This window comes from Triturus cristatus, chromosome 10, assembly GCF_964204655.1.
Source record: "Triturus cristatus chromosome 10, aTriCri1.1, whole genome shotgun sequence".
In the NCBI taxonomy this organism is placed as follows: Eukaryota; Metazoa; Chordata; class Amphibia; order Caudata; family Salamandridae; genus Triturus; species Triturus cristatus.
Window position 1 is genome coordinate 419,705,600 of NC_140593.1, and position 21,547 is coordinate 419,727,146.

General features: G+C 42.1%; 1 long non-coding RNA gene across 2 annotated transcripts in view; it reads right to left on the minus strand.

The window, feature by feature from the left end:
• Window positions 1–273: 273 nt before the first annotated feature.
• Window positions 274–21,547, minus strand: part of LOC146789549 (uncharacterized) — a 41,081-nt gene continuing 19,807 nt past the window's right edge. The window contains exons 3-4 of one of the 2 annotated variants that reach the window (XR_014969821.1): window positions 9,484–9,609; window positions 274–627 (exon numbers count right to left, since the gene is read on the minus strand). This is a non-coding gene — a long non-coding RNA (uncharacterized LOC146789549). The remainder of the gene's footprint in view (window positions 628–9,483; window positions 9,610–21,547) is intronic. The other variant, XR_014969822.1, reaches the window with a different exon arrangement.

Consider the following 21,547-nt stretch of genomic DNA (forward strand, 5'->3'; position numbering starts at 1 on the left):
TCATTACTCGCCACATGCGATCTTGCAATCTTAGTCGTATGATATTAGGACTAAACTCCCGCCTACAACGATGTTGATAATCAACAATGTTGGCTAGTGCCGACTCACGCATCTTGCGTGAGTGACGGGACTTGTCTATTTGTCAATAAAGTTATTTTTCATTCGCAAAGTCCTAAAGCATCCTATTGCATATCAGACAGAAAGTTGCTCTATGTCATATAGACTGTATACTGTATCGCCCAATGGTACAATACATATCTCCCCCAACACAAGAGCAGCAGAGTATTACCGAGTGGCCCGTCGCTGTCCCTATGAACAATATATATCTATCTCAACACACTGTAAGTACAGATGTGAACATATGAAACATGTCGTTCAACTTATGCTGTGTTAAACTGCTGAAAAAACCTTGTAAATCATAACCAAATGGTGTCGTGTAGCAATAATGAGCACAGTGCACAAGGAATAGCACAAGTCCGCCGCACTTGTCGTAGCCGACCCCATGCTGCAAAGTAGTGCTGTCATAAACATAATCGTGAACGTGCTCTTAAGAAACAAACTAAAGGAAAGAGGAAATTGGAGACCATATGTGTAGTGAATATCGGTGAATAAGCAAATCCTTTCCATCTGTGAAGTAGAGAAAGAGAAAGAAGAAGAAGAAAAAGACAAAAAATGTGCATTAAGATATCGCTATTAAAAAAGGACATCTAATCCTAAAGTTTACAATAACATCTTCACTTTTCAAAGTGTCTTATACCATCAAGGGCACATTGTACTTCATGAAAGATAGATGCAGAGCTACAGAACCATGATACAATGTTCAACACAATATGCATATACCTGTAAAGACCGTATAAGAGACAAGCATTTCGACATACATACGTACATGCGAAATAATGTTGTCATAATAGAATAAAGACAGTTACTCTTTCTTCCTGATTCAACCCTCCCGGCACTTTGGTCTGGAAGTCAATAGCTTGGACTCTCTTTGTCGTAGTTTCAGTATCCTGTTGCCCCCCCCTCGGACTTTTACTAATCTGTTAAAGGATGATATAACTTAATTCCTTAGTGTTAGAGAAATGCCTCTCCCTAAAATGTCGGGCCACAGGATACTTAGGGTCATAATTAGTAATCGCAGGAGTGTGTTCTAGGATTCTCTTTTTGGCCATACATGTAGTGCTGCCTATGTACCAAAGTTTGCATGTACATTCTATTGCATAAATCACAAACATGGAGCTACAAGTAAGAAACTGGGTGATGTTTTTATTGACCCCATTATGGCTCACCTGTCTTGCAATGGCCACAAGGAAAGAAACCTTCAAGGCCCTTCATGCTGTCAGGTGGATAAGTGGTGATATCACTATGGACAAGCATGTCCCTGATATTCCTCCCTCTACGATATGTGATGCATGGTCTGATCGGAATGGAATCCCCTATCACCATGTCATTTCTGAGGATACCCCAATTTTTGGCCATAATCCTTTTGATGGCCTGTGCATCAGAACTGTAAGTGAGTATCATCCTGAGCTTGTTTCTCATCAGTGGAAGGCTTGTCAGAAATTGTCGATGCCCTATCAACTTTCTCCACTCTGCTCAATGCCATCCTGACTACCCAATTAGGATAACCTCTCTCCCTGAAACGGTCTGCTATGATTTTGCTTTCAATGTGGTAGGTATCGTCAGAGTTGCAATTGCTTTTTGACCCCAGCAGTTGCAATTCCTTTTTGCCCTCAGCAGTTCCCCATATGGAATGCTCCACTTCAAGGTCTCGGGATGACTGCTGAGGGCATGTAGGACACTGTTACCTGCGGTTGCTTTGCGGTGTAACGACGTAATTACCTTGTTGCCCTTAACCTGTAGTTTGACGTCCAGGTATTCTGTTTCAGTTCTACTGATGTTGCCACTGAGAAAAATATTTCGATCATTGTCATTAAGCTTCTTGATGAAATTAAGGGCTTCACACTCTGTCCCCTTCCAAATTATAAATAAATCATCAATGTAGTGTAGCCACATTGCCACATGTTCAACTTCATCTTGTAGGGCGGGGTCAGAGTGAATGTTTTCCTCCCAGTTTCCCATGAATAAATTCACGAAACTGGGAGCAAAACAGGATCCCATCGCTGTACCGTTGATCTGACGAAACAAAGCACCGTTGAACAAAAAGATGTTATTGGTCAAACAGTACTCTGTCATGTCAAGTAGCATCTGTGTATGTCCCCGGAATCTGATGTGTCTTGTCCCCAAATACACTCCACATGCTGTTAAGCCTTTTTGATGATTGATAATGGTATATAGACTCTGTACGTCCAAAGTAATGAACAACGAGTCTGTATCCCATAACAAATTTTCTACTTTATTGAGAAAATCCTTAGTATCGTTGACATAGCTGTCAAGGTTGATCACAAATCCTCTCAAGAAATAATCAATGTATTTCGATATGTGTTCTGTCACACTCCCACGTGATGACACAATGGGTCAACCTGGTGGTTTAGTGGCATCTTTGTGGACTTTAGGGAGCAGGTATAGTACTGGGAGGACCGGATAATCACACTTTAAATAGCCGAATTCCTCCCAAGTCAATATGCCCTTATCTTTCCATTCAATCAGACGTTCCCAAATGTTGGTAATACTGATATTGTATCTGTCATAACCTACAGATTCATAAAACATGTCATCTTTTAGTTGTCTTTCAGCCTCTTCCAAATATAGTTCCCGACTGAGCACAACAATATTGCCCCCTTTGTCTGCTGGACGAATGACAATACTGTCATCGTCCATCAGAGATTTAAGGGCCTGTCTCTGTTCGTGTGTAAGATTGCATTTTTCATTATTTTGGGATTTTTTTCTACTGTACGTAGACTGAGCAAGTGACTTGTTAACAATATCAGGTAAAGTATCCAGATTGTCATGGGGAAGAGTGGGTAAAAAGGTTGATTTGGGTCTAAAGGCAGTGTCAGCCAAGGCATCGGTGATGATGTCCAACTCTGTTAGTAATTGTATGGAAGAAACAGCACTATCTGCACTTACAACAGTTTGTCCTAATTAAACCACTGTGCTGAGTATCTCAGTATCATGAATATTAAAATCATAACTATCAGTGTTGCAAGCCCCACTGTGCACTTGACCCTCTCTACTGCCCTTAAGTTTATGCCACTTTTGTAGTTTGAGTTTCCTTACGTATTTGAAAACATCAATGCGTACATCAGCATACTCAGAGGGATAGGATGGACAGAATGATAAACCAAGGCAGAGAGTTCTTTATTCAATCATGGTTAAAGTTCTTTTTGATAAATTAATAATAGTTCTGTTCACCATTCCGTCATCCATCAGTATGCTCTTCTGGTGCGCGCTTTGTTGGTTCCCATTGCGCCACGGCCCCTGCCTCTTCTGCCACCGCTGTCTGCGCCTTGTTCTTCTGTTGTTGCGTACCCTCTTCCTCGGCCCTGTCCTCGTCCCCGTTGTCCCCTTGCTTTTGGTATTGGCGTTTCTCTCGTAGTTAGACGTCCCCGCCTTAGAGTCCGGTACTCGTCTAAAAAAGTGAGTTGCTTTTTATTGTTTGTTAACGGTGTCTGATTTTGTACCGATACATCGGACTCACTATCACTGGTTGTGGAGATCTCTACAGTCGGTTTTTCTGTCACCCCACTTGATGTTACTGGCTCAGAGTTCTCATTTCTGTACAAATGGTCATATTTATGGCTGAAAGTTAGAATACGACCACTATCGTAGTCATCATAATCACGATTAAGTTTCCTTTCTTTTCGTGCCTTAATATCTTCCTCATGTCTATTCAGCCTTTCTTTGATAGTAGTAAGTGACATGTTCAAGTTATCAGCGTCCATACTACTTTTTAGTTCTTCCAATAATTCTTTAATTTCCTTTAACCCCATCGCCGCGGTGGGAATTCCGCGGCGGCGCGGGGGGGGGGGGGGGGGTTTGGGGGCACTGCGGTGGCGCCGTGCTCATGACGGAACCACTCCGTCATGAGTCACGGTTGAGCTGTGCTCATGACGGAGTGGTTTCGTCATGATTCCGCCCACGGCGCTAATCACCCGCACAGGCGGGGAATTAGCGCCGCGTGGGCGGAGCGGCCGCCAACGGCCGCAGCATGACGGAACCACTCCGTCATGAGCACACGGCACCCGTGGCTCATGACGGAGTGGTTCCGTCATGAGCAGGGAAGGGGTTAACAGCTCCTCTCTATCTAGCCAGGCATATTTCACAAGGATTTCCAACATTCTCCTAGAACTTAATGCAGAATTGGTTGACCATTCTTCCAGAATCATAGGATTGGGTTTTTCATATGTCGGTGTCGTGAAGATACGGAGTCCTCTTGGAACCATACTTTGATCGACATAATGTTGCAAGGATGTGGCCTCCCACCACTTACTGATCTCTGATCTTCTCAGTTTCTCATACCGTTTAAGTTTATCATCCTTCGAGTGTGATTGCATTTCTTTCTCTTTGTTTGTATTGGAAGGATTTTGTTTCCTAGTGAACATCATTTTCGCTGCTGCCCTGCGCTCCTCATCTTCTTCCATTGTTGTCCCACAACCGGACAATGCCTGTTTTTCTAGTTGGCCCGTCCCCCTAGTGTATTACTAGGTTGCTTCTGCCCTCTGATGTATGTACACGATCCAGGGAGGATCTCCCAATCACTGTTAGTTTTTGTGCAAAACTTCCATGCACCTAAATCTCCGAAAAACCTGAAACCGATGAAATCACCCTCAATAATTCATTACATTTCACTCCAATGAGGGGCTTACAATTCAATCTTGAATCACGCAAGATCCCCAGGTATGAGACGGTTGAGACCTTCATTAGTGTCCAGCCTGCACCTGGAATTTTGTTAAGATTTACTTGGCCTGAAACCTACTGTCATGACTAAAGACTTGTAAAATTGGTGGCCAGGTCCTTATCATTCATAAAACAACAAACAAATCTAATAGAGTTTGCAGGCCCAATACAGTTCTAGCTAAATGAACCCTGTGATATGCACAGTAATGCTGTTAAGGGTTGTTTTCCATCAGGAGGACCATCTGCTCCTTATGCTAATAATGTGTATTTATATTCAGGGGAAATAAGAGCTGGGCCAAAATACATCCTTGACAGACTCCTCAGTTTGTACTAAAAGGTCACAAACAAGAAGAATCTCTGGAATTTCAAATTGAGGCAGCTGTATCATATGACGATCCCCCAAGAAATCTTTTATATCTGGGTCCATACTGAATGAGAGAAGAAAGTTCCATAGTTTGGACCGATTTACTCTGTTGAAGGCCAAAGTTAAGCCTGGCCATGGATCAAGCTTGGTCTTACAACAGTGTACTGATTAACGATCAAATATAAATTCAAGCATTGATCATTTGTCACCCTGATGGGTATAAATCCATATTGAAGGTCAGATAAAATATCATTCTCTGCAGCCCAAGCTGTCAGTCTATCAAGAACAACCCACCCAATAAAACTTGCGATTGTTCTTGTCCCCTTTGTGAACACTGGAGAGTAATTGTGGTTCACAAGGAGTAGGCGCCCTGACAGTTGTGTTTATGGTCTGGGTAAGCAAGGGAGCCCATATCTCCAGCTCATTAATGTATGCAGATTCATTGTGAAGTCTGTAACTAATTTTAACTGTTAACCATAAAGAAGAGACAATGTATTTTCTATTGTTTTTTTGTCAACAGATGGCTTGGGACTACTTTACAGTGCATTATCAAAACCTTCTGCTACTTTTTATAATTTGCGTGCCAGGGTCATGTTCTGCTTGAGAAAAGAGAAGGGATCAACGAGAAGAGCTTCATCGAACTGGTCTGATGATAAGTGACAAAAACGTATTAGCTTTGTTTTTGCAGCATTTGAGTGAGGCCAGAATACCATCATCCATTTTGAGAGGTTGCAGACTAACCACATGTAAGGATCAAACTCCAAGAGCTCATCATCTATATCTTAGTATCATTCTCTAAAACTCAGCTAATCATAGCTGAAGACTTCTGAGGTGAACTACTGGTGATTCTTTTAAAGAACAGGTTTTGACCTTCTTTCTTGTTACTAGGATAAGTAAAGCTTGCACCTACAAACATATTTATTATATTGAATCCTTAGGTAAGGAACATTTCCTGTTAAACTTTCATAAAGTGACGCTCACACTTCACATCATTCCTTCTGGGCTCAATCCTCTCTTAACCCAAGCCTATGGAGTCTCTCTTTAGAGAAGTCTGGGAAGTTTCAAAAAGAGTTAACAATGAACAATGGAAACGATGGATGACACCCTCAGGTGATTCAAGTACAATGATTGCCTATGAAACAGAGTTAGAATTTTAGAGTTAAATAATAAACAGTGGGGAAAAAGATGGATCACACCCTCAGGTGATTCAAGTACATTGATTGCCTATCAATTAGGGTTAGAATTTACCAGCTTTCCAGAAGCGAGTTCTAACAAGGTATAAACCAATTTAGGTTTACCTGTGTTCTCTTGTGTAGGTGGCCTAACCTGCCAGTTCAGGATGCACTGTATCTATATGGAGCAGGGTCAGTACTGACTTGCATAGGAGTGGCCTTTGGCTAGAGAGGCACAGAGGACCAAATATAGTGGTTTGGGATGCTACTCACTGAGATTGCTTGTGATTTAGACTATTTTAAACATTCCTCCCAAATTGTTTTGTGTTTTCTCTGATTTTTGCTCATCTTTCCAAAAACAATGACAGTGACGAAGAGCTTGCTGTCAAGCTACAAGTAGCTTGAAAGAGTCTGCAGTCCTTGCAGATCTCCCTACTCTACACTCAATTCAGTCCTCTTATAATGAGGTCCAAAAATGAGCTATAATTTTAGCTTCTCTCATCTGTATACCAACCCTTTCCCAAAACCTATGTGAAGAAGTAATAACACTTCCACAAACATGAAAACAGTGGAGTACTTACATGCAATGGTGTCCCCAAAAATGAAAGATAACTGCCCTTGCTTTAGTCTTCCAAGCTGCCAGCAGTAATCCAAAAGTCAAGTGCTTGGTACTACCAGCAATTAAAGACTCAAAATAATTCCTTGGTGTAGCTGCTCTAGAATGTACATTGTTAAAAACGAAAGCATTCCACATGAGCTGGTGTTTTTTATACTGGTGAAAGACTTAGAAAGACATCCTTTCCTTACATCATGCACTGTTTTAGGGAGTCAGTTGACTGAATCAGGTAAATCACTGAGGGAAGCAAACCATTTCCCCCTTATTAGGCTCCTTTTCTGTTATCCACGGCTTGAAAGCTATAAGTATAAAGACATTGTAAGGGTTCCTATCTATATGTATGACATTTGCTCTCCTATGGAAAGGTCTCTACCTATTAGCAGCAATTGTTTTTCAAGAGCTTGTGGAATCTCCTCCAATGCAGTTCACTGTGTGGTCTATGAAGAGGAAGTTGGTGAAGGTTCCCGAAGTGTACTATACCTCTCCATCTGCTTCTTTCTCAGTCTGAGTTAAGGAGCATTATTTTTCAGAGCATAGACCCTGACACTGGCAATAATTCTCAAGTTTATTTATTGCTGCATCAGGAATATAAATGCAACACTTTTGTAGTTAGTATCTACTTTATTATCCTTGCTAGCACTTTCGTTGAGTTCACCCACCTCTTCATTTTCTCAACTTTATTTTAAATGACAGACATTTCCATTTGGTTTAGTCCATTTCTCCTATGGATATTTCCAACAATGTGAGAAGTGAATCAATAGCTCTCACATGGCAATCAAAACACAGGCATGACCCAATAAGTAATATCTACACACTGATAGGATCAAGCATAAAGGTATTGTTCTTCCCTGAACGTAAACCTTTTCCTGTACATCTTCTTGTATCTGGAATTTTACTATCAGCAAAGGTCAAGCAAACAAGTATGCCAGTAAGAATGGGTGCAATATTAGTGTGCAAGTCAATTCAGATTTTTTTTTCCCAGCAAAGAAACAGTCATAAGTTCTCAATAAACTCAGGGAAACAAAGTTGTAGTGAAAATACAATCATTGATTTCAAGCACATCAGGACAACAAAAGGATAATACACCGGGTCTGCCACAAAGCCACAGCATAAGCAAAAACCTTGAAATTAATCAGTCATTCCTAATGCAATAAGGAAACGAAACAAAGGTTAGACTGAGTATATAGTTAATTAGGCTCTTTCACAATAAAAAAAATAGTCACAACACATTATTAAAAATGTCAAAGCTGAACAAAATACTGTGATTATGGAGTCAAGCAGATGTTTCTTGAAAACAGATCCAAAAATGCAATAGTATTAAATAAACATGAAGCTATAGGGTAATTTTGATTTTTTTTTAATAATTAAAAAGAAGTAGATTATATAACAATCAAGGTAATTCAAGACAAATGATGTGCAGCAAAATTTGGGTGCATTTGCCAACACAAAGCAACATTATTCTATGTCAAACATACACTTTCTTGTAAAACCCACAAGAGAAGTCTGTCAGTTACCCTAATACACATTTTGACTGAGAATCTCCGAATAAGCTGCATATTCTAACAAATGCACAATTGTGCCTAAGGCCATGAAATTACATATACATGCTCTACAAGAGGTTTGATATGACACAAGTCTACTATCTGATCCCTGGTGGTAAATATTTTCACTTTAGACTAAGCATGTCTAATTCTGATCATATTAGATCTAGGTAGGGAGAGTCTATGTCAGATTTTCATAATTAACTGTTGAATAAGAATTAGTTCTATTTAAATTCACTTTATGTAGGTTTTAATTTTTTTAATATCCTGAAAATGTGGCTTGGAAACCTCAAGAGTAAAAAAGGAGTAATATTTGGATTCACTTCATGTATGTGGATATGTGAATATCATCACAAATTTTGAATAGGTAGCTAGTGAAAAAAGGTAATTAGTTCAATTTAGATTTCTTTTACATAGAGTTTCCTTACCTGTAAATACTGAAAATTAGATCCCAACATCAGCCACCCTAGCATCCATGATATGATTATCATATCACTTCCATGTAGATAACAGGGATGTTACGAGGTGCAAGTTGGAATCCAATCAAGTCTGGCACAGATCAAGCATTCACCAAGTAATTCAATTAGATCTAACAGACCTTCCATGTCACGAGGGGCTGCCATGAAATGAAAGGGTAACATAAACATAATGCAGGTCCATTTTTATTAGTTATACATAATTTGATTGGCACAGATCTATGGTGTGCAGCAAATAGGTAACAAAAATAATATAAAAGAAAGGCAACATCAGGAACAAGATACTACTGAGGGATGTTGCAGTGAAATCTTTATCGCGAAAGCATTAGAATCGAGCTGTACAGTGGGTCCGTTATGCATGGAAGAACCAGTAGGGGAGGTACTTAAGAAACAAAAGAAACAAGAGCACGTTATGAATATTCCACATATACTTCTTGATGTTGTGTATTTTGCATGTTCATGTAAACATGACCACCTTTAAGTAAATATGTCTTACAGAAAGAGTAATAAACAATACCTTTAACACATTTTCAATTTGCCTCTCTGGTGGGGCTTCCAGCACTTCAACTCGATTTGCTCGACAGGGTGCCTGTGGAGGGCTAGGGCGCCTCCAAAAAAATATCCTTTTTCTTTTTTTGTTATTCTGTGAAATTAAAAGGAATTTCACTTATGGAGAACATGTAGGAACATATGCTAAATTTCTTTAGAAAGTTTGTTGCTTTTTCATAGCAACAGTCTATCTTGAATATACCATCGCAATGGGCAAAAACAGATTTACAACTCTGCTGACCAATCCATTTGAATGAGGAGTATTAGGGGAAGATGAGTGAAAGTTAGGGCCAGCAGGAGGAGGTCTCCATCTGCCTATTTTTAGCTAATCAAAAGTAGCAGATTTTCTTGTTGTGATTGTAATGGGAATATATGATATTGTTGTGGATTTTCCCAGTGGGCAAATAAACTCAACCAAAGCAATAGAGAATTGATACAGAACTAGTTCTTCTCATGTGTAAATTAGATTGCCAAAAAAGCCTACAAATCATTTTAGTACAGTTACTTAGAGAGCTAAAAAAATCTATTTATGTAGTAATAACATGATAGTTAGCAAGTAGTTGTAATTGGCATTACAGACATTACAAAAATATTTTCTTAAACTTAACTCCATCCAAGCAGCATACTGTACACCTTCCACTGCCTTGTCTGTCCATGAAGTTGTCTGTACACAATGGGAGCCGCCATTAAATTCACATCGCTTCATACGCATAACGATTTTTTCTATTGTGAGTCATTGTCTCTGAATCATGGGGCAATGAGAGGTTATTCAACAATGTCCGTGATAGTTACTGTCTTTGATTACTGGTTTGTCAGTACTTCAGAAAGCACTGCCCTTCAATTAGGTACCTAAGTGCTTCTTTATGTGCTTATACTTCTTGAAATATAACTAGGTTCAGCAGTGAGGGCTTTTTCCAGAAGGCAAAAGATGTTTTTTAAGTCAGATAGAATATGATAAAGTAACCACATGTAATATATATAATGCTCAGGCACAGCTATTACCATTAAAATTTGCTCTGTATATGCAATTGGTTTACATAGATATTTTAGTTGCTACAATAAAGAAAACCAGAAGTTGACAGCAACTTCTAGAGTCAGGTAATATAACTCCGAAAACATTTTTAGTGATTAACCAAGAGAACTAGATATTACAGCAATTGACTTCAATCAGGTAAAGTTTTATTCAGTTTATTATTCTGACTCCAAGCATTATGCCTGACAAACCAGTCATTGTTGAGGCAACTGGTCACAAGAGTACAACTGTGGTGTTATGGATGTTCTATCCTTTGTTCTAGTTTTCTTGGAGCTCATGGTTATTTGGGTTTACTCACTTGTGCAGTAACGGTCCCCAAAGCCCAATAGATCACCACTCAAAAAGCAAGCTATATCGCAACACATAACAGTAGTAGTGCTGCTGGTTTGCAGAGAGTAAACTTGACAGCATCAGTAATAATATTAATAATCTTTATTTGGCAATAATCACAGCCATAAAAGATAAAAAGACAGGAAATATGATACAACAACAATTAATTTAAAAGTTCCTTTAAATGTATTGCAAAATCACAAAGGTCCTAGCAGCCATCAGTCACATCTAGAGTTTTGGATCCTAATGCTGCTCTCAAGAAGTTCATTACTCCAAAAAATGTGGGATCTTTGGGCAGAAGCTGCAAATACAATAAAGCAACATCGGCATGTCTAAATCTCAAGTCTTTTAAATGCGGATTAAGAAACAGTCTTCTGGGACGAGTAAAATATTTGCATAAAGGAACAAAATATAGGGTATCCTGTGGAGACCTTTCGTCACAGCCATAGGCACCTCTATCCTCTACATGTAAAACAAAGCCAGCAGGAGATGCCAAAAGATGTTAAAGCTGATTACATCTGAATCGAGTTATTAAAAATCTGTCAGAGGCACTGGCTAAAATAGAGAGATATTTCTCCACACCCTGGACTGATTTAACTAAAACATGCCCTCTCACCACAGGTGCACTAAGCTCGTCGTCCTCATGGAAGGACGTGGCGTATTTATAAAACAACTCTTTTACTATTTTCAGATCCCAGGACTTCACTGTATCATATTTCAGGAAAATGTCTGCTCTTCCTAGGGCCATGATGGTCTCTTTGAAATGCTGTAACCGGGGGATATTGAATGCATGGTCTAGTGAGATTCAGTCCAGGATAACTGAACGATTAAAAGCTGTCTCATCGCTAGACAGATCTTCACCCAGCACAACATAGGCTTAACCACCACCAGGTCAGTTATATACTTAAGTCCTAATTCTTGGTGTACGGAGAAAGAGGGGCTTCTCTGGTGGACTTTCAAACTGTGTCTCAAATATTTACTTTGTTCACTCTGTAGTTTTTTGACCGCTGTATAGCCCTAGACCTCGCTGCCATACAGGACCTTGGAAATGCAGAAAGTCTGGTATAGCTTTAGCATCACCCCGTGCGACAAGGTGCTTAATTTATCGGCATAGTTGGCAATAACTCCCATTTATTTATTCATGTCCACTAGCTTCCCCTCCTGCAAGTGTTTCCAATTTAGTTTTGCATCAAAAATAATTCCCAGGTATGAAAAAGCCGGGACCTTGGCTAAACTATGGGTTCCTGCCTTGAAAGTCTTTGATCTAATCACCCGAGTGCCTACTTCCATAACATACAATTTTGTAAAGTTGGGCGACAAGTCCAACCCATTCATGAAAGAAACAAACCCATTTGTGTGCGCGCCATCAATACTGTGTCATCTGTGTATAACAAAACTGGTACTGATTTCCTGCCTATCCTGGGGTTGTCATTCTATAATGATATCAGGGCAGATTCTAGACCATTAATATATATCATAAATAAAAAAAAAGGTCTAAAATACACCCTTGGCGTACACCCCTGCTGCGATTAAAATAATCAGTAAGACACCCTTCATGAGAATATTTAACTGCAGCAATGGTGTGGGCATGGTGTGTCAATAATACATTTATAATCGGCAACTCAACCACAAGAGAACTGAGTAAAATCCACAATTTCTTGCGGTTCATCCTGTCGAATTCTGAGGTGAGATCCATGAAGACCAAAAAGAGAGCTCTGGGTTGGGCAATCATATATTTGGAAATTAGAAGAGAAAGATTTAGATTTTCTGTGGTTGATTTTCCTGTGTGAAATCCTTATTGCACCTCGAGATAATTTAATTTGTGTCAGCCCAGGCAGAGAGCCTATTTAATAATACCCGGCCCTAGACCTTACTGTGGAGTCAATAAGGGATATAGGACCGTAACAGTAAGAGTTGTCCCTTTCCCTCTTTCTTAAAAATAGGGTCGGTCGTAGCAGTAGACCATGAGGGTCGCATCCCGTTCATTTAAGCGGCATTTAGCACCCTGGTCAAAACCGGAGCCCATACATCAATGTTGTCCTGAAAAAAGTCCGGAGGAATCCATCTAGTCCTGGGGCCTTGTTCCGGGACAATCCCTCTATGCCCAACTTTACTTCATCCAGAAGAAAGGTGACGGGAGCATCACTGGGGCAGCGTCCTAAATGATTATTAGATCCCTCACTTTGCCTGAAATTATAAACTCTTTCAAAATGAGCAGTCCATTGATCCGGGTTAATGTGATGACATAAGTTTGGTCTTAACAGCTCTAAGACGCAAGGGCTATTTATAACATACCAGAAAAGAGCGCAGTCCCTCTGTTCACTTGCTTCTGTTAGGTCTTCCCAGGCTTGTCTTTGTAGCGAGCGCCTTTGTTCCATAAGGTCCCCCTTATAATTACGGCAACAGTTTGTCCCCCAGATTCTATCACGGGATCTGTTTCAGGGCCTTCTTAAGGAGCTGGAGAGCTTAAGAGCACTCCACATCGAACCATATTGGGCGTTCAGAGGGAGGACTGACTACCGGGACTATTAACAGACAGGCAACAGACCAGGCAATGGCAATAAATGAGCATATAGGTTCCTCTCCAGGGGCTGAGGGATCTATGCACGTTAAAATCTCTTATTGTCGTATTTTAAAAAGGAAGGATTAAAAACCTTAGTATCTAACTATGAACAACGCAAACACCTCCTGTGAACGCTTAAGGATAATGTGCCCGCCCTTGTGCTACGGGGCACTGTCTGATTGCTCACCCCTTTAAGCACTTTAGTCAAGGGGTTGTGGTCACTAAATGGGCTGTGTAAAATATTAAAAGAAAATGTGGACCAGCCCAAAGAAACAGAAACAAAGATGTAATCAATGATTGTTGCACATCCCATGCCTTTATATGTTGGGGGAAAGTGTGAGTTATTGGGATAATACATCTTATCTAAGGTGAATAATAAACCATAAGTATTTAAGAGACCGTTCAATTCAAGACCTTCTGAAGAGTGTTCAATACGCAATCCCTCAATGATCGTACATGTAGGCAGACTTTGCGAGTTTTGTGAGGAGTCTGGGCATAGATGGCAGTTACAATCTCCTATCAAAATAAGATTCTCCTGGGAGAGGCTTTTTCCCTGTAATGATTCAAGGAAGCCACTTAAGTCTGATAGGCTTGAGGCCTCTTGCTTCTTCCTTTTTGGATTATAAAACGTAACTAGTGTTAGACAAAACTATCTTCCCATTACTAATTTAAGGCCTTGGAGTAGAGTCTCATTTCAAAGGCTTGACAGACCCAGAGAGCTCAAGGGCTACAAAGATGATTAAACCTCCACTCGCTCTTCCTACTCTGGAACCATCTGCTGGGAGGAAGAAGGTCTTGTAACCCTCAATAAAAAAAAAAAATCAACCTCCCAGGTTTCCTGAATGCAAATAATGTTAAGAGATTTAATGAACTGAATCCACCTATCGTATGCTAATTTTGCAGCAAGGCCAGCCACATTCCAAGAGATAAAACTTCGATTTTCCCCTGTGCCCTGGTTATGGTTTGAATAGGGAACTGTGGAATCCTCAAGCTGGTCTATGGTCCCATTAGTGAGTGACCTATTAGGATGATATTCTACATTTACGTGAGGCAGTGACTTAATGTACACAAATGCCTGTGTCGGAGGTTCTGAGGGCAAGTCCATGACTTTGATTTTGATGGCGCCCTCTGGCAGTCAATCTAGATCATTAAGATTTGCCAAAGAGGCATAGAGGTTGAAAATTGTCTGCAACCCACCCGAACCACGAACACCCCCACGTGGACTAAAAGGTGACTACTTTTTATGGTGTTATGGGCGGGTCAATAGAAAAAGCCCAATGTTAATGGTTTAATACCGGAATCATGGAGAAAAGACTGAGATTTTTCGTGCCAGTTCTGGGTGTCTAAACATGATGATCACGCTTCCTCCCTCAAAAATGTTCCTGGACGACCCTATCCAGCAGACCCTCCTAGCCATCAGAATGTGCCTGTGGTCTGTCACGTTAAATCTAGTGCGTCTGCCTAACCAGTGGAAAACTTTATTAATTAATTGAACCGTGGTTTCCTGGTTTGGGGAGCCGAGTCCTGGAACCCCTACCAGTACCAGAGTGTAGGGACAACAAGCTGGGGGAAGGTCAATTATTGGTAAGCCAGGGCTGTTGGTGGGAGCTGGAAGTTCCTTTGCTGCTTCAAGGGTGTGTGGCAGGGGACGTTATCTGATGAAGTCTGTATGCTTACGTCCTACTTAGGGGTTGAAAGGTCAGGAGGGGGCATTCAGGCAATCGGGTTCATGGCTCATAGCTCCCACTGCCATAGGTTTATGAAAAAGGTGCTGACCTCTGCTTGGATTGTCTGGGAGGGGTGTCTCAGTGCTTACGGCCTGAAACTGTAGGTTTGGAGAGGGGGAAACTTTATTAATAGTGGACAACACACTTTCAGCTCTATCCAGTGTGTCTCTGGAATCTGACATCAGTTTTGTAAGTTTATCCTAGAACTGAGTCAATAATTCAGTCACTATATTGGAGAATTTTCGCTTTAGGGGGTCCCAAAACTCCTCTGTGTCCATCAGGTTACTTCTTATGAGTTCCTCTCCTGCCCCTTTCTGGGCATTTAATGTCTCATCCAACTTTTTAGCTCTGCGTTTCCTCTTGAGGGCTGGGGGAGCTACCGGATCTGTGCCTTATGAAGTAACTGGGCTGCCCTGCTGTTGTCAGGACCAGAAAAGGAGATGCTGGGGTCCTCTAGGTCTATTGGTGAAGCCCCTAAGATAGGCTCCTGTCGTTTTGGGCCAACCAGGTGTAATGTTTTGCTTGGCGATAGTAGAGAAGGGCAACCAGATCCCATAGAGAGCTTCCTCTCTGCCCTGTCTATTTCCTTAGAGATGGCCCCCACTGCTTTCGCTAGGAAAGAGTCAATAGTCTCCCGCTATGAACCAATAGGAGTAATAATGGGTGCAGCCTTCCTCATCCCCATTTTGCCCAAAGTGCAGGGAGCCCACAGTAAACCAGAACACAGGGCGAGGACCAAAACCACACTGTGTGAACAGGTTACTCACTGTGTTGAATTCTGTTGGATCCTATTGCTGGGAGAACATCCAGTATTGATGTCAGACCACACCTGCAAGTTTGAAGGGGGCGAAAGATTGCCCGGCCACCAACATGCACAAACCAAGAGGATAGGCCCAGCGCAGCCTTCTCCAGCTTCTGACGGTTGCAGGCGGGTCCGCTCTTGGCCCAGTCTTTGCCGGGGCATGAGGTTAGGTGCGGCCCGCACGCGTCCTGCGCAGCGGGAGCCCAAGGCAGCCTTAATGCACCTTCGGGCGTGGGAGTGCAGGCGTGGCGGTGGCGGCAGCCGCAAACAATACTGGTGCATGTGGTTCTGCCCCTAACCCCCTGTTCGTGCTTCCCGCGCAATGGGAGCCCAAGGCAGCCTTAATATGCCTCCTGGTATGGGAGTGCTGGCGGCTGCAGCAACCAACACTGGACTGGAGCTTTTGGTCCTGCCAATCACCTTCTGTTCGGGCTTCCTGCGCAGCGGGAGCTTAAGGCAGCCTTAATGTGCCTCCGGGCGCGGGTGTGCTGCTGATGTGGGCAGCTGTGGTGACAGCATCAGTAGTTCTGGACTATTCCAGAAGATGCCTATTGAAGATACAGCGACCAGACATCATCTAGAAAGATGGCCTTTTTTCCTCCTTTAAAACTTGTCAAAGTCAATATTTCTGGAAGTCAAAGGTGTCAGGAAATATACCTACACCAACAGAAGGCTACCTTTGGGTATCAAAAGGTTAGGGAACCATTCAGAAAGATACTGTAAACTCATATGTCCTTACCCCTCATTTTAGAGGTGGAGTCTCGAAATGTTTTAAATATGACCATATAGTTACACTAGTAGTAGCTTTAAGACATTATTTTATGTTCTGCCCATGTGGTGGAAACCTCACATGTGCAGCGGTGAAGAACTCTGAAAGGTAAAGTATAGGGGAAATTTATAAAAGTTTATTAGACTTCATCAACAGTTATAAAACAATGTTTATGTTAGATATAAATGTAAAAGAACTATTGTGAATATAGAAAATAATGTAAAAAAATTCAACAGCACTATTAACTCACTCTTGAACTAGATATTTAATGAATTAACATTTATTAAAAAATCTGAACTTAAAGTAAAATGTTTATATTTATTTATTATGTACTAAAAATTACTATATGGTACATATTTTTTAATTACAAAAGGTTGTTAAACAGTTGTATCATAAAACACATGTTTTTACCATTTACATTTAATTAATTTAGCAATAAAGTAGATTACTGAAGATTATTTAGTTTGGGGTTTTATTTCAAATCCCTCCCTGCCTCCATTATTTTCTATAAAAATGTGTTTTAGTAACAAAGGGGGGCATGTGTAGTGCTGGACTTACTCCACGTCTGAGCTGGAGTACAAAGATTATTGTTTTGGGTACTTTATGGCTGTAGTAACTATAGTAGTGCAGTTTGTGAATAGGCATGAGCTTATTCTTTGTCGGTGAGTGCATGGCAAGCCCCTCCATAGTCTTTCCTTAGCCGCTCCGCACTCCCCCGCTTGTACAGCAATACTTGAAAGTCTGAGTTTATTAAATACAACTTAATCTAGATTAAATACCTTTCATATACATATATCCCTTCAATGTATTTATGTATGTTTACATTTATTAATTTACTCCTAATTCAGCATCTCCAATGCACTACCCTACATCTTACCTTATACTCTCTCAATATATCCTCTACCTCCATTCTCTGACTCACCTCAAACCTCATTCTACTACTCTCTTCAATGCTCTAACCTATTTATTACCCTATACCTCTCTCTCAATATAGCCTCTATTTCCACTCTCTGATCATACCAAACCCCATTCTACTACTTTGATCCCCAAAATAACCCTTTCTAGACTCTTCCCTCCTCTACTCCCCCTTGCATCATCTCAACCTCTTTTACTATTCAGATCTCCCAAACAACCCTATCTAACCCTTCCCTCATGTATCCCTCCTAGACTCAATCCACTTCTAGAGACTCTTACCCCTCCATCTCTACTTTACTCATCCCATACCTCCTCCTACTGCTATGCTCTCGAAATAAACACTTTCTAGACCCTTCCCTTTTCTATCCTTCCACCATCCTTTTCCAACTAACAGACTCACATGTCCACCGTTCAAATTAATTTCATATTTCCCTATACTAATTCACCACTCACCCTTTTTGGGATCCAGAGTAGTGTGCTACTTGCCAAAAAGCGCTTTGATGCCTCGTCAGTGGTAGTAAGCACTAAATAAATGTAATTACAATACAATTACAATAATTCCCATTTCCCTATCGCTCCTCTGTGTCCCTCCTTTACTATTATAACATAGATGTATAAATGTGGAGATCTCTGATCTCCCCATGTAGCTTTGTTTATAATATTTTGAAGAATGTAAGTAGTGCTGTTATAGTAATATTAAACATTTTTCAAAAATGCAGTTTGTGTATAGACCCCTGAGATGCCAGTTTCTCTGTAATGACTGGTCACAGTTAAAATTGTCCGATGGTGGGTCATTTGCAGAAACACTGAAGTAGACAGGGCAGTATCACTATTGTATACTTAGGGGCCTATTAGGATGGCGGTCGGAAATTCTCCCCGACCGCCATGGTAGCGGGAAAAGACCTCCCACAAAGACCGCGGCATAACCGCCGGTCCAATTAGGATGCTCTGCAGCCGAAATCCGACCGCGGCGGTCGGATTCTGGCGATTAACATTGCGGCGGTTGCTGCTGCCAGCAGCACCGCCACGGTGTGAAAATGAGCATGTCATGCATGTCACTGCTCTGCGTGGCAGGAACTGCACAGTGCCTGCCACCTGGCAGGGACATGCAGGGGGGTATGGTATCCCCCAGTGTACCCACACCCCCCCAACACATTGGGGGCCCGTAATGGGCCCCTGGAGACATTCTTCGCAGGCTTTTCCATGGAGGTTCCCCCGCCGCAGAAAGGCTGGCTACCGCCGGCACCATAATCATTCCGGCAGAGCCTGGCCCTGCACCGGCATCATTGTAGGGGTCCAGTTCCGCCCGCTAGGCATGTGTGCAGACTGGTACCGGCGGAAAAGTTGCGCTCCGGAGATTCTCACCGCCGTGGTCGTCACGGCCATGCTAACGGGACAGGCGGTTTTCAGGGTTTCAATCGTAGGCGGATGTCTGCCGCCGTTCCTGCGGTTGACACCGCTGGCCCAGCGGCAGCCATCCGTCCGCCATCCTAATGGACCCCTTAGAGTCTTCTAGAGCTTAAAATCTTGATATTTCTGGAAACTTGCATCATAGAAAATTGATTAAAAGGTTTCAGGATCAGGATAACGATCTGACCCAAGCAAACACAGTATGTAAACTGAATGAGACCGACACCTTGCTTTCTTCTTAGGTTTGGGTATGGTGATATATGCTCACACACATCTAGGAGCAGTAAGTAATACAACAGGTGTCATATTCTGATGTCTTCTTCACCCCCGCAGCCCTCAGGTGATGTAACTGTCATTCACTTTGGGCATTTCCTGCATGGTCGTAGATTCTTGTGATTCCTGAACAGTCTCTCTTTCTTAAGTCATTCTCAAGATTGATTATCCTATGTTCTCTTATTATATAGGGCTTTTGTGTTTTCCGGGCCAGTAACTGAGCTGCTCCTTTCAATGGCTTTTCATTGTTTACAGGTATAGGGCAATTCATATGGTAAAATATAAAGAGTGAAAAATAGGTATCAAGGAAGACTATGTATTTTCCAAAATAGGCACAAGATATGGAGTTGAGAAGCAGTGGATATTTGCACATCTCCCAATTTGTGGGCACCCGTACTAGCATGTGAATTAGAGGGCATTTCTCAAAATGTCCTCTTTCTTTCACACTGGCTTACATTTGGAAGGCACAAATAAGAGAAATACAATTGATAATAACACTTGTTCTACCATTCCGTTTTCCAAATTTAATGGTGCCATACTTGGTTGGGTAGGGCTGAAACCTCCCAAACCTGTACATTTTTTAAACCTAGGCACCTAGGGCAATCCACGATGGGGTGACGTGCATGGCTCTCCCAGGTTGTTTTACCAAGAATTCCTTGCAAACCACACACTTTGACTAGAAGGTCCGTCGTCCTTCCCAGGCTGGGGAGATTGACTGACTGTTGGATTGGAGTACGCATGTGCGGGGGCCCGCGACCTCGGTGCAACGTTGCTGGAAACGCTGCTGGAAAAGACCGCGGCGCGGAGGCTGCGAGATCGCTCCTCTCCCTGGTGAGCGTCCCTGTTGGGCCCGTGAGGCTCCCTGACGCGGCGCTGTGAGGAGACGGAGTGCCCGATGACTGCGCCAAGATGACCGTGAGCCTCCGACTGCATTGAGAGGCAAAGGTGAGGGTTGCCTGACGCACGGGTCCACGATCCCGAGTGAGGCTCTCATGCAGTGAGAGCGCGGCTAACCGGTGTGCTTTCAGTCAGTGCTGCAGGGGTCCACGCTGAAGGGGGACATATCGACCCTGCATATTCACGGCCCCCCAGATCGCTTCTCGCACGTGGGGTAAGGAGAATTCTGAGCTTGAGCTTGAGATGATCTGATCTATGTAACACCGGAGGGGAGATGCTGCGTATTGGTTACGAGAGACTGTGGGGGTCACAGGCAGGACTGGCAGGACTGCAAGCCCAGGAAGCCGCAGGGGGTTACACACGAGCATCCGCCCCTCCCTCTTGGCATCGGAAGTATATCAGGAAGTCTGAGTCTGAGCCTCCGTTTCGCTAAGTGCAAACCCCGCGCAAAAGACGGGCGGCTGTGGCCGTTAGGGGCAGGGCCCTTGACGCTTGGCGCTATCCCACAACCAGAACAATTAAGAGGACTGGTAAGAACGGTGGTTATACAGATATAACGCTGGCTGTTTACCTTTACTCCGTCGCAGTAAGAGCTCCCGGATTTATGCAGCAATTTCGCTGTTTTATTTAACAGTCGCAGTTTGATTTTCTAATTTCTGTTTTTATTATTTGTATGATATTTTCTGTAACCGATGGAGAAATCAAAAAGTACTGTGGGGACTCTTGATGCTTTCCTGATAAGAGCAGAATCTCTTCTCATTCACGAGATATAATTAACAGAGCGTAGACTCTCACTTGACCCTTTACAATTCCCTCTGTCTAGGGAGGAGGAACATAACAGTTCTCTACCAACGAATAAGATAACTCCCCTAATACCCTACTCATCTTTTGTGAATCCACAATTATCATCTCCCAATGTACGAGAAAATGAACGAGAAAATGAGATTAACATCCCTATTTTAAGAGGGAAAGGCCCTCAAACCCGGGAACAAACTAAACAAAAGAAAGGACGAACCATGGGAGTAAAACAGAAGGGAGGTAAACAGGGCAAAGAGGGAAAGGAAATAGCCAGCCCTGGTGTTAGTTTATTGGGTACAGCCTCGTTACAAATTCAAACAGATGAAAGCCTAAGCTGTCCCGATTTTCAGCCAGGTTCCCTCACTAATAATCCTAATAATCCAAAAGTTATTTTTCAAGATCTAGCGAATCATATGGAGGGCCTTATAAAAAACAAATTTTGCAAAATGACCTCACATTTGACTTCCCTTTTTGATAAAAGATTTGCTCGCATCGAGAATCAGCTGGTACAACTG